Source organism: Hypanus sabinus, chromosome 28 (assembly GCF_030144855.1).
Source record: "Hypanus sabinus isolate sHypSab1 chromosome 28, sHypSab1.hap1, whole genome shotgun sequence".
Taxonomy (NCBI): domain Eukaryota; kingdom Metazoa; phylum Chordata; class Chondrichthyes; order Myliobatiformes; family Dasyatidae; genus Hypanus; species Hypanus sabinus.
The window spans coordinates 38,124,061-38,137,461 of NC_082733.1; the positions used below are offsets into that span (position 1 = coordinate 38,124,061).

The 13,401-nt window shown below is 44.4% G+C and overlaps 1 protein-coding gene across 6 annotated transcripts in view; it reads right to left on the minus strand.

Moving 5' to 3' along the window:
• The window catches only part of LOC132382598 (coronin-2B), a 224,003-nt gene that overhangs the window by 74,757 nt on the left and 135,845 nt on the right, over positions 1 to 13,401 (minus strand). The window contains exon 1 of one of the 6 annotated variants that reach the window (XM_059952971.1): positions 6,352 to 6,920. The exons of the other annotated variants lie outside the window; for them this stretch is intronic. The gene's annotated coding sequence lies outside the window, so the exon portion shown is untranslated. Of the gene's footprint in view, positions 1 to 6,351; positions 6,921 to 13,401 lie in introns of those variants that run through there. 6 annotated transcript variants of the gene reach the window in all.

Below are 13,401 nucleotides of genomic sequence, written 5' to 3' on the forward strand. Positions count from 1 at the left end.
ACTTTGAAATGTGAAACGAGACCAGAGCACCCAGAGGAAACCCACATGGTCACCGGGAAAATGTACAAACTCCTTACAGTGGGAATCAAATCCCGATCTGACTGCCAGTGTGGTAAAGTACTGTGCTGACCACTATGCTGTCATGCCACTCCCCAGAGCTGAGACCCGGTTCACACACAACTCCTAACAAGAGCAAATTCACTCAGAGCGAAACTCTGATCATCTAACACAACTGGGATTTTTGTGATGCCAGACTGACAGAGCTTCTGGACCGCTGGGTACAACTCCTGTTAATCCACCAACACACTTCTGATTCACTTTTGGAGACACAAGAAAGTGTGGATGTTGGAATCTAGAGCCATATACACAAAGCGATAGAGGAACTCTGAAGGTCAGGCAGTACCCATGGAGAGAAATAGACAGTTGACATATTGGATCAAGACCCTTCATCTGGACTTCAGATTCACTTTTATTAGATATTATCAGCATCAATATCATAATGTGCTGTGTCACATGACATGGGCAATCATGGTCTCATGATTATGCTTGTTCTTGGCAAGTTTTTCTACAGAAGTGGTATGCCATTGCCTTCTTCTGGACAGTGTCTTTACAAAGTAGGTGACTTTCAGCCATTATCAATACTCTTAAGAGATTGTCTGCCTGGTGCCAGGACTTGTGATGTGCACCAGCTACTCATACGACCATCCACCATCCGCTCCCATGACTTCACGTGACCCTGATCGGAGGGCTAAGCAGGTGCTACACCTTGCCCAAGAGCATCTTACACCTCCTTTGGTAGAGACGTATCTCCACCCTGCCACCCATATTAGATATCACAAGTCTTATAACCACAAAAGGAGCATTTACCAATGAACCAGCTAAGATTCAGGGCAGTGTGGAGACACTGATCCCTGGTCAGCAAACCAAAGAGCTGACACCAGGACCACCAGACTCAAAAACACTTACTGCACCCAAGCTATCAGGGTGACCAACACATCCACCCAAAACTCGTCCCCACCACCACTACATACACATCACCTATAGTCACTTAATGGACATACAGTCAGTCTACGTACATGACAGTTACTTGTATATAGTTTTTATAGGATTTATTTTATGTTTATCATGTTTTTATTGAATTTTTGTGCTTATTATGTTTTTTAATGCTGTATTGGATCCAGAGTAACAACCATCTCATTCTCTTTTACACTCGTGTACTGGAGAATGACAATAAACAATCTTGAATCTTTAATCTTGAGGGGGGTAGAAGCTGGAGATCTATGGGCCAGACCTCATTCGGCAAATGGTGGTGGAGAGGGTCAATAGCTTTAAAATCTTTGGCATTAACCTATCAGTGGATCTATCCTGAGACCAGCACGTGTGCCAAAACAAAGAAGGCATGACAGTGCCTCTACTTTATTAAAAGTTTCTTTGTATAGTTTTTCATAAAATTCTATTGCATTTCTTTTTTCCTGTAGATGCCTGGAAGGAAGTGGATCTCAAGGTTTTATAAACCCGCGCTGGAGCATAGGCTGTCGACAGCAGCTCGCCAGAGTTCTCTGTCCTGGCCGAGTGTTTCAAGCTGTCTCCAGGTGTAGCCCAAACTTCGAAGGCCCTTCCTCTTCCAGGGATGAGGCCTTCGGAGTCTCTGTAGCCCTGGGTTTTTACGGGATGGGGTTGCTCGCCCCATGCCCAACCTTCCTCCTCTCACAGCAGGGCTCAGGACTGTCCGTGGCAGAATTTAACAGAAATATACTTCATAATAAATTTGCTTTGAACTTTGAATTTCATAGAAACACAAGAACAGGAGCTGCACTGAGCTTAAAAGGAACGTGGGGATGGAACATGGAAGAGAGAACACAATCTTTTTATCTCTGACAAAATTATCATTTCATTCTTTTCAAACTTCACCAAAAACAACAGGACAACCAGATCCTGCTCAGTAAACTCTGACACCAAGAGGGAAAGGTCATTTGATCCTTCTGCGCAAGTCCTTTGAACCCGGGACCTACAGTATTGTGCAAGAGGCAAGGGCACATATATATAGTTAGGGCACCTAAGACTTTTGTACAGTTCTATAATGATTTTATGTATCACACTGTACTGGTGCTGCAAAACAAAAACTAGTTCATGACATATGTGAATGATGATAAACCTGATTCTGATATGTGTCTCTGTTGTGAACTGAGAGAGGGAAGGGGGCAGGGAGCAGTAAACTCCTTTATACATCTGTAATTTCCCATGTAACTAGCTGAAAGCTTCCAAGAATACTAAGCATTTTTTTTTCAAAATGTAAAATGAGTGTGAAAAGGCACTTTTAGTTTATTTATTTTTGTTTTCTCATAAGGACAGTGCAGTTGTAGGCTGGTTAGCTGCAATATAGCAATGTCACTGCAGTGTAGTGGTTAACATGAGGCTATTACAGCTCGAGGCACTCCAGAGTTTGGAGTTCAATTCTGGCACCATTCTGTAAGGAGACTCTGTATGTCCTCCCCACGGAACGAGTGGGTTTTCCCCAGGGGGCTCCGTCGTTTTCTCATAGTCCATACGCGTAAAAAGTAGGCTAATTAGTCATTGTAACTTATTCCGTGATTAGGTTTGGGTTAATTGGGTCATGGGGTTGCTGACTTGAAGGGCCAGAAGGGCCCGCTCTACACTGAATCTCTAAATATTCAGTACTTTGCAAAAGTCTTAGGCACCCTAGAATTTTTATATGGTTCAGATGCTATGACCTCCACAGAGTCCTGATCTCAACGTTGCCAAGGCTGTCTGGGATTTCGAGGCCGTTTTTCTTGTAAAACTACACAGCAGATTACCTAAAAGAATTGATCAGTTTTAAAGGCAAAGTGTAGTCATGTCAAATATTGACTTGATTTAGTCTTTTACTGTTTACTGCTCTTCGTAGTAGAATTCTTGATATTCAGGACCTTTATTCATTATTTTTGAAAACATCGTCGCTTTACAGAATATTTTTACATGTGCCTAAGATTTGTACAGTACTGTAAAACAGAAACATTCTCATGGAGGATTTGGCGTTTCACGTGATGGAGATTAAAGTTATTGTTTTGATTTATTCTTGCTGTATTTGACTTATGTACAGATGCTTCTCAACCAGCAGAGTCCCTGACTCCTTTTTGAGTGTTGCTCCAGTTTCCAGCACCTGCATTTTCTACTCTCCCCATTTTAATTTCCCTCTAGTGGGTAGGTGGATGGTAGAATCAGATGGGAGATGATGGGAAAGCAGTAAGAATGAAACGGGATTAGTGTAGGTGCTTCATAGTTGATGAAGTCTCATTGGGCTGTTCAGTTTGTTTCTCTGTAGTATATTGTGCAATGACTCTAACATAGGCCTCAAATTGAGTGCTCCTCCCCTCCATTAACCTGCAGGGCTCCCTCGGGCAAGGTGTAGCACCTGCTGAGCCCACCCCCCCCAAGTCAGGGTCACGTAAAGTCACGTAATCATCATGTAAAGTGATGTCACAAAATTCATTTGTAATACAGTTCTGCCTCAAATACATTAAAGCCTTTTTAACAGCACTGCCCTGGCAAAATGTTACCTACTTAATTACAGTGTTTTACAGCCTTGTTACATCACAGTAGCATGAAGATGATAACTGTGCTGGCGTCAAGAGAAAACCAAGTGAAAGAAACACTTACTGCAGATAACAGAAGCATGCTTCACAATGCCAGCTCACCATGCGCAGTTCAATAAAAACATCCATCAACGAGCTCGTCAAGGAAATGCCTTTCCTCTCTTACACACCTGGCTTGGGCAGAATGTGAAGTTCCACTGGTTTGAAGATGACTTCATAAGTTAAGTCAGGTCACGGCTGGCAATCTGCCCAGATTTGCGTTCACTGGGTGCTGTGTTGTAAAGAGCTGACAATGGGCTCAAGTGGCTGGGATCAGGGGGTTAAGGATGCCACCATAGGGCTGCAGTACACCCTGACAGAGGAGGTGAAGAGTTGGGGGATTGTGGTGCCCAACCACCATTGGTGGTATCTACAAGCGGCATAGGAACTATAAGGCAGCAGCTCCATCAGCTACAGACCCATGTTGCCCCATCCAAAACCACTGGCCAGTGATATCACAGGGGTAGGCATTGGACTGAGTTGATGCATCACATTACCCTGCTGGTATTGTGAGCGGAATCTGGCTACCACATGGATTTTGCAGTTTATTGGGAGTCAGGGAGACTGATGGAGTCAGGAGATGGAATTGGGAGGGTGCACATGAGGAGACCAGATGGCCCAGAGTCAGGAACTCAATCTCATTAGTCTGTCATGACGGGGATATCCCTCCCCACCACTGGTAGGAGGCGATGGCTCAAGAAGGCAACATCCATCAATCGTCAAAGATCCCCACCATCCAGGACATGCCATCTTCTCACAGCTACCATCAGGCAGGAGGTACAGAAACCTGAAATCCTACACCACCAGGTTCAAGGACAGCTACTTCAGTTCTTGAACCAGCCAGCCCAACAGTATAAACACTACAGTTTAACAACACTTGTGACCACTTTGTGCTACAGTAGACTGTATTTACTTTGGGGTGTCCAGGGAGGGGTAGCACCTCTGGTGGCAGGCTTGTTGTGCTCTGCTCAGGGGCAGTTTGTCCACCTTTGGCCCCCACCTACCACCCAGCTCTCACCTGCGGCTCCAAGCAACTATTTACACGTGACAGTGGCCACATCCTGGTACACTGCTTTGACAGGTGGGCTAAACCGGGTAAGGGTAGCCGGGAACCTCCAACCCCAGCGAGACAGGGCTATGCCGACCCCAGTATGCAAAGCCAGTTCTGGTGGACTGGGCGGATGAGATCAACTGCAAGATCCAATGGCTTGGAAAGCAGTGCAGCAAAGCTTCGGGGAGAGCGGAGGGCATGACAAGGCACAGAAGGTGTCCTGGCAATCCACTGCAGCTGAGAAAGTCTCCAGTCGTGATGATTTTCCGTACCATTGGACCAAGATTTTTGAGGCCAAGAGAGTGTAGCAGCCCCAGTGCAATGGCCTTTTCACTTTAAAACTCCTCCTGCACAGGTTTATGTCATCATCGGAAACGATGGGCAACCAACACACATTTCAGTCAGATATAAATGTACCGGTCTTCCAAGGTGTCCATCATCCTCGGGACTCCCTCCACCCAGTCAGAAATAAATGTGCTTGTTGTCTGAAGTGTCTGTCATCATCAGGGACCCCCGCCACCTATCCCATGTTTTCTTCTCACTGCTGCCACCAGGTAAGATTTACAAGTGCCTCAGGACTCACACCGCCACGTTCAGGAACAGTTACTACCCCTCAACCATCAGGTTCCTGAACCAGAGGGAATAACTTTGCTTGCCCCATCACTGAACTGTTCCCACAACCTACAGACTAATTTTCAAGGGCTCCTCATCTCATATTTTGATACTTATTCCTTATTGATTATTATTATTTATTTTTCATCTTTCATTTTGTGTATACACAGTTTGTTGCCTTTTGCACGCTGGTTGTCTGCCCTGCTGGTGCAGTCATTCATTGATTCTATTACGGTTATTGGATTTGTTGAGCATGCCTGCAAGAAAGTAAATCTCAGGGTCCTGTATGATTACATAAATGTACATTGATAATAAATTTGCTTTGAGTGGAGTCAAGACCAGTTTCACACGCTTCTCCACATTAAACCAGCTTGATTCTCCAATGCAATGCTGAGAGAGGGCTGCGAGACCTGAGGTGCGCCTTCTGGCTGAGGTCTGCTATAGCCTCCTGAGTGGACATAAAAGATTTTGGAGAAGAGAAGTATTCCTTTTGCTGCCAAAAGTTTATTTGCGATCAACGTCGCTAAAAATAGATCGGAGCAGAAAACTATCTCTCTGCTAAGCCAGCTCTCTCCTTCCTTAAAGTGCTCTTTAAAACACCCTTTGCGTCCCAGTCATTAGTGTCATTAGTCCGCTTATGTGATTTGGAGCCAGGTTTTGCCCAGTTCCTTGAGATGTTTTATGGGAATGAAAGATGTTTCTATCAATGTGAAGTTATTATTGTGCAGCAATTAGGACTGTGAAACAAAGCCTCTCCCTGTTTTCTCATTCCCAGCCTCTCGTGACTGAGTGGTCCAAATTTCAGCCCAAAGCTTTTGCAAACGTGATGGTAACAAGATAACTCATGATCAAAGAATCTTACAGAACAGAATGAGGCCATTCAGCCTTGTGCCAGCTCTTAGAAAGGAACAGCTTGATTATTCCCACTCTCTGCTGTTAACCCATTTTATACCCTTAATTATTTGTCCAGTTAGAATCAGAATCAGGTTTAACATCATAGATATATGTTGTGAAAGTAAAGTTCCTAAGTTTTGGCACATCCGGCAGTAACCTTACCTTTTTTTTAGCGTTGGATTTTTTTACGAGGCCGAGTTGCTCATTTGACTCTGAACCCAGGGCGGGTGGAACTCGTGCAAGGAGCTGGCCGGATTCGAACCCAGGACCTCTCGGCCCAAAGTCCAGTGTAGATGCCAGTACAGCCTAGATCAAATAAGTAGTGGAAAAATACTGATGTATTGTTCATGGCCCCATTATCTGCTCAGAAGTCTGACGGCGGAGGGGAAGAAGCTGTTCATAAAACATTTGAGTGTGTGTCTTCAGGCTTTTGTACCTCCTCTCTAATGGGTGGTAATAAGAAGAGAGCACTTCCTGGGCGATGGGGGTCCTTAACAATGGCTACCACCTTTTTGATGCATCACCTTTTGAAGATGTTCTCGATGGTGGGGAAGCTAGTGCCCGTGATAGATCTAGCTAAGTTTACAACACTCTGCAGCTTTTTCCAATCCTGTACAGTGCCCTGTCCACACTATGTATCATAGCAACTAAAAGCTAGTTTTAATTTTGCTTCTCTTTTTCAGTATATTCCAGATTAGGACAGCTTGTGGTGTAAAATACTGTCTCCTCCTTTCCTGTGAGAAGAAATAAACTTCATCCTGAACTTCTCGAGGTAATCCGAGTAGATCTTTCTTTAATAATTAATGACTTCAGTTATTGATTACTGCTTAGTAAACACAGAGAAACATATTACACCTGTGTGTAGAGACCATTTCATTAGATTAAAAACAACATGCCGTTACTATGGGCAAACATATTAACTGGTGTACTAGAAATAGATCCAGAATAAATGAAAACTGCTGGTGTTTCAAGGTGAATAATAAGGTGGCTTCACATTGGAATTGAGATGCAGATCCTATATTTTTCATGTTATCTTACAACAAAGAAGGCCATTTGACCCATCAGGTTGATGACAGCTCTCAGAGAAATCAATTATTTCCCATGACAGACAGAATATCACCAGGGAAATAATTGATTGCACAGCAAAGCAAGCAATTGTTTTTATCGAGACAGGGGAGAAGGCTCAAACCCAATCTCAGGAGGATGGCGGCCTCCTAGGAGCAGCAGAGGACCGGCAATTGAGATTCGGCCTAGGGAAACAGCTCAGATTCCCTGAGCACGTCTCCTCCACAATGCTTAGGCCAGACATGGTGCTGCTGTCAGAGTAATCTAGACAGGTGGTCAGGTCTGACCATTCCCTGGGAAGACAGGATGGAGGAGGCCCGTGAAATGAAAAAGACAAAGTACTAAGACTTGGTGGCAGAGTGCTGCAGCAAGGGGTGGCGGGCAGACTGTACACCCGTAGAGGAGGGCCGATCCCTCTGCCGAGCCTACAGCTGGACGGGCATCTCAGGAGCCCAGAAGAGGAAAGCCATCGGGAACACCCCAGCGGCAGCAGAGCGAGCCTCGAGCCGGCTGTGGATCAGGAGGAGTGATCTGTGGCAGAAGTCCCCGACACAAGTCAGGGCCCGATCAACCCCAGCTGGGTCGCCCAAGAGTCTGACGTTGAAAGACCTGAAACACCCTGTGATCCCGGGTTACATCGCCAATGATGTGTCTGAGTGCATCGCAAGACGTGTCCTTCTGTCAGGTTTTTTTCCTTTATTTACCATGCATTGCATTGTTCTGCTGCTGCAAATTTAACAAATTTCACAACATATGCCAGTGATAGTAAACCTGTTTCTGATTCTGGTGCCCACCAAAACCTGGCACCTGATTTCCCACTATTACCTACCTACACTAGGGCTAATTTACAGCAGCTATTTAACCTACAAGTCAGTTTGTCTTTAGGAGGTGCGAGGAAACTGGGTGGGGGGAGGGGTGTGTGTGGAAGCCCACAGTACTGTGCAAAAGTTTTAGGCACATATAATAGCCTGAGATATGAGGCAAGGTAATTTGATTCCATTTAATTGGTTTATTGATCATTATTACATAATGTCTCTCTGGTGCTTTGCACTCCCTCCCCTCTCCCTTACTCTTTTCCCAGCCTTGATTCCCCACTCCCAGTCCACAATAGAGACCCAGGTCAGAATCAGGTTTATCATCACTCAACTATGTCATGAAATCTGTTTCTTTTTTGTGGCAGCAATACAGTAGTCACTCTAGCTATATATATGTGTCTAAAACTTTTGAACAGTACTGGACATTAGAGACTTTCAAGAGACATTTATATAGGCACATGAATGTGAGGAAAATAAAAGGATATGGACATTGTATAGGCAGAAGAGATTAGTTTAGATGGATGTTTTATTATTAATTTATGAGGGGTGATTGATAAGTTTGTGGCCTAAGGTCGAAGGAGTCAATTTTAGAAAACCTAGCTCATTTATTTTTCAACATAGTCCCCTCCTACATTTACACATTTAGTCCAGCGGTCGTGGAACACGGATCTTGGACCTCCAGAAGGTGTCCATAGCATGGGTGATTAATAGAAGGAGATGAGTTATACAGCTCTCGTTACATGCACGTGCAGGTTAACTCTTTGAGAAAGGTGATGAAGGAAAGCAAAAGAGCCAGCAGCCGATCCAGGTGAGGAGGGGTAATAAAAAATTGGAGGAGAGAGTGGGAATATGCCAGAAATCAGGAGGTGATGGGTGGAAGTGACAAAAGGATGAAGATTTATTGAATTTATTTATTGATATACAACGTAGAATAGGCTCTTCCAGGTTCAAGTATAGCTACCACTCAGTAACCCCTGATTTAACCCTAACCTAATCACGGGACTATTTTCAATGACCAATTAACCTATCAACCAGTACGTCTTTGGACTGTGGGAGGAAACCGGAGCACCTGGAGGAAACCCACGGGGAGAACGTGCAAACTCCTTACAGACAACTGTGGGAAATGAACCTGGATCCCCTGCACTGTGTTGTGCTAACTCCAACGCTATGCTACTGTGCCACCCCCTAGGAGGAGAGAAAAGTGGATCGTGCAGTCAAGGGAAAGAGGTGCAGATGGGAGCACTGGGGAGGAAGATGATACATTTCCTTTTCTGAAGAACATCAGTGAACCATATGGGTTTTCAAGCACATACCTAAAACCGCATGCTTCCAATTTCAGATTCATTTAATTAACTGTGTTTGAGTTCCCCAATGAAAATCTGATCAGCCGCCTTTATGTGGTAGTCCAGGATTCCAGCTCATCAGCCTCTGTGGCATGAATCAGTACTATATTCAAGCATACTATCCCTGGAAGTAGTGCAGAGGACGAGTGCCAGGTTGATTTTGGAGATGGGGGTGGGGGGAGGGTTAGCCCACGACGAATGACTGAGTCACCTGGGACTATACTCGCTGGAATTCGAAAGAATCAGAATCAGGTTTAATATCAACGGCATAAGTCGTGAAATTTGTTACAGCAAATTTTTTGTGCGGCAGCACTTCAGTGCAATACATGATAAATCTAGAAAGAAAACTGAATGACAGAAAGTATATAAATGTATATTGAATAGTTAAATTAAAATAAGTAGTGCTAAAACAGAAATTTAAAAAAGTAGCCAGATAGTGTTCAGGGTTTCAATGTTCATTCAGAAATCGGATGGCAGAGGGGAAGAAGCTGTTCCTGAATCACTGAGTGTGTGCCTTCAGGCTTCTGTACCTCCTTCCTGATGGTAACAACGAGAAGAGGGCATGTCCTGGATGGTGGGGGTCCTTAATGATGGATTCCGCTTTTCAGAGTAGATTTAAGTTGGAGATGAGGAGAAACTTTTTCTCAGAGGAATTCTCTGCCTAAAGAAGCAGTAGAGACTACCTCATTAAATATATTTAAGATACTGTGAGATAGATTTTTACTTTGCAGGGCAATTAAGGGTTATGTGGAAAAGGGAGGTAGATGGAACTGAGTCCATGGCCAGATCAGCCATGATTTTATTGAGTGGTGGAACAGGCTTGACGGGTCAGATGGCTTATTCCTGCTCCTAATCCTTTATGTTCATACATAGTGCGCTTGAATTCCCGTCGGGATCCTGCTGATGAACATCCATTTCTCTCATTTTCCAGGGTTTCCGCAACTCTGTCCAAGTGTTATGACGGACCAGCAGGAGATCCATGGTGGAATCTGCCCTCGGCATAACTAAAGGGTCACATCCCCTTGAGTTACTTCTGAAGCCAGAGGCTTATTGGGAGGACAACTTTATGAACTTCAAAGACCACTGGAGAAACAATTTGCCCTCTGAAAGCTTTCAAAACGTGATCATCAGCACTACTCACCCAGGGACTGAGGGTTCATTCAAAATCTGGCCTGATGTTTCAGTGGGGTGGGTGGGGAAGTCTTCCATTCATATAGCACCTTTTACGTCCCCATCAGGGTGACCAGCAGCTCCTTACCACCAGTCAGGTGCTTCAGAAGTCTAGTCACAGTTGCGTTGGAGGACATAGCAGTAAATTTGTGCACAGCAAGATCCCACAAGGAGACGCCGTGACAAGGATGGGTGACCATCAGCCTCCAATGCACGTTGGCCTTTGAGATCCAGAAGAGTACAAAGTACCTGGAACTTTTTTTTATGAGCAGTGCAATTTCAGCATTCTGAATGGTTATATCACTGCCTGGTATGGAGGGTCCAATGTGCAGGATTGTCTCAGACTGTAGATTCAGCTAGCTCCATCATGGCAAAATCCTCCCCAACATCAAGGACATCTTCAAGAGGCTGTGTTTATCCTCAAGAAGGTGGCATCACGTCCTCACTTTCCAGGACGTGCCCTCTTCTAATTAGTGCCTTCAGGAAGGAGGTACAGGAGCCTGAAGACCCACATTCAGGAACCACTTCTTCCTCTGTGACATCAGGTTTCTGAATTGTCCATGAACTCATAAACGCTACCTCATTATCCCTCTTTTGCACTACTTATTTATTTTACCTCAAAGTAATTTTTTATGTCTTGCACTGTACTGCTGTCACAGAACAATAAACTTCATGACATTTGTCAGGGATATTGAACTTGGTTCTGATATGACTGCTTCCGTTTTGAAGCTTTCCTACAGTAGTGTACCTCAGAGTCAGCCTGGATTTATAGGGTGGTGTCAGGAAATGTAGAAGAGGCCCGACCCAAATACAGAACAGCAGAGAATACTTGAGTGGTGAGCATTCACTTTCACATCAACTGCAAAATAACAAGTCACAAGGGACCACGAAACAAGAAGAATGGATAGTTAACACAACAAGGGAATAAGGTAAGTGAAGGCTAGGAGAAATTGATTAGGGCTGGCTGGTTCAACGGGTGAACAGGAACTGTGGATAAGAGCTGGGTTTAAATAGGCTGCAGGTGATGAGTTGGAAATGAGGGGTAGGTGACGACTGTTATCTGGATGGAGAATGTAAGGTGTCTGCCTGTGCAGGCCTGACTAGTGGTTCTGCAGAGTGCTGCCTTGGCTATTTTCTTTTTCCTTTCCCCATTCTGACTCCCCTCTCACCCTTTCTCTTCTCCTCTCCTGATCATCACCTCCCTCTGGTTCCATTCTCCTTCCCTTTTTCCTGTGGCCCATTGTCCCCTCCTATCAAATACCTTCTTCTTCAATCCCCTACCACTCTTACCTATCACATCACAGTTTCTTAGTTTATTCCCCCCCCCCCAACCTGGTCTCACTTATCCCCTAACAACTTGTACTCCTTCCCCTCCCCTCACCTTCTTAATCTGGCTTCTTCTCCTTTCCCTCCCAGTCCTGCTGAAGGGTCTCAGCCCAAAATGTCAATGTTTAATCCTTTCCATACCGCCTGACCTGCTGAGATTTGTGTGAGTTGCTCAAGATTTCCAGAGTCTACAGAATTTTATGTGTTTGTAAATGTATCACTGTCCCTTCACTGTTACTGGATCAAGGTCTTGGAACTCCCTTCCCAACAACATTGTGGGTATACCCACACCTCAAGGAGGGCAGTGGTTCAAGATGGCAGCTCACCACCACCTTCTCAAGAGCAATTATGGAGGAGCAATTAAATGCTGGCTCAGCCTTTAAGTGAAGCCCACTTCCCTTGAATGAATATAAAAGTGAGATGTTTCCGAGAGATATGATTAAGTGCAGTGCATAGATGTGTTCTTTGTTTTCAAAACGGAATAAAAAAGTTTCTTAAGTGAGTGCCAGGGACAAGGTTCAGTGTAACAAAGGGATTCCTAATGCAAGATGTGTAAAATGGGAGAGAGATAAAGAGACACATGTGAGACATTATCTACCCAGTCTGGAATGGAATCATCAATCTTGCTCTATTTAAGAGTATTGGAAATAAAAAGTCACTGGGTACTTTCCAACAGCCCAAATACCGATGTCCAAACCTCACTTTTATTTCAACTTTCTTATTATTGGTTCCAATAGCCTATAGAACAATTCTAAATTCTCCACTTCTGAACAGTGTCTGGCACAGAACTCGCACTCCTGAGCCAGGAAGTTGTGGTTTCAAATTGTGGAGAATGAACACAATAGCTAGGCTTGCCACTCCAGTGCAGAAGAGGGAGGGTTGCATTTCCACACCGACAAGTCTCACTGCTACCACAGTGAGGTGGGTTTCAGCCTGAGAGCCCTGTGCGAAGTTCGTCCTCTAGCCCCATCGCTAGAACAGTCTACATGGTCAAAGTCACGTTGCTGTCTGTAAATACTGAATCTGTGTACGCTGACAGCATCACAACAATGGTCAGAAACACTTCAGTGCCCGCAAGGAAACTTGGGACATGCTGAGAACGTGAAAAGTGCTACAGAAATGCAAATCTTTCAAGGTCCCAGATGGTTTACTGTCATTCTTCAGTACACAAGTGAACAGACAACAAAATGATTGCTAAATGCGAGAGATTCTGCAGAAGCTGGAAATCCAGAGTAACACACACAAAAAGCTGGAAGATTTTGGGCTGAGACACTGATGAAGGGTCTCGGCCCAAAATGGCGACTTTTTATTTATTTCATAGATGAGGCTTGACCTGAGTTCCTCCAGCATTTTGTGTGTGTTACTACCAAACGATTGTTATCCCTGCTCTGATGCAGCTTATTAAAAAATACAATAAGCATAAAGGACACGATAAAACACAGTATAGATATAAAAGTAATCCTATAAAACACAATGTACAATTAAGTGTTTGG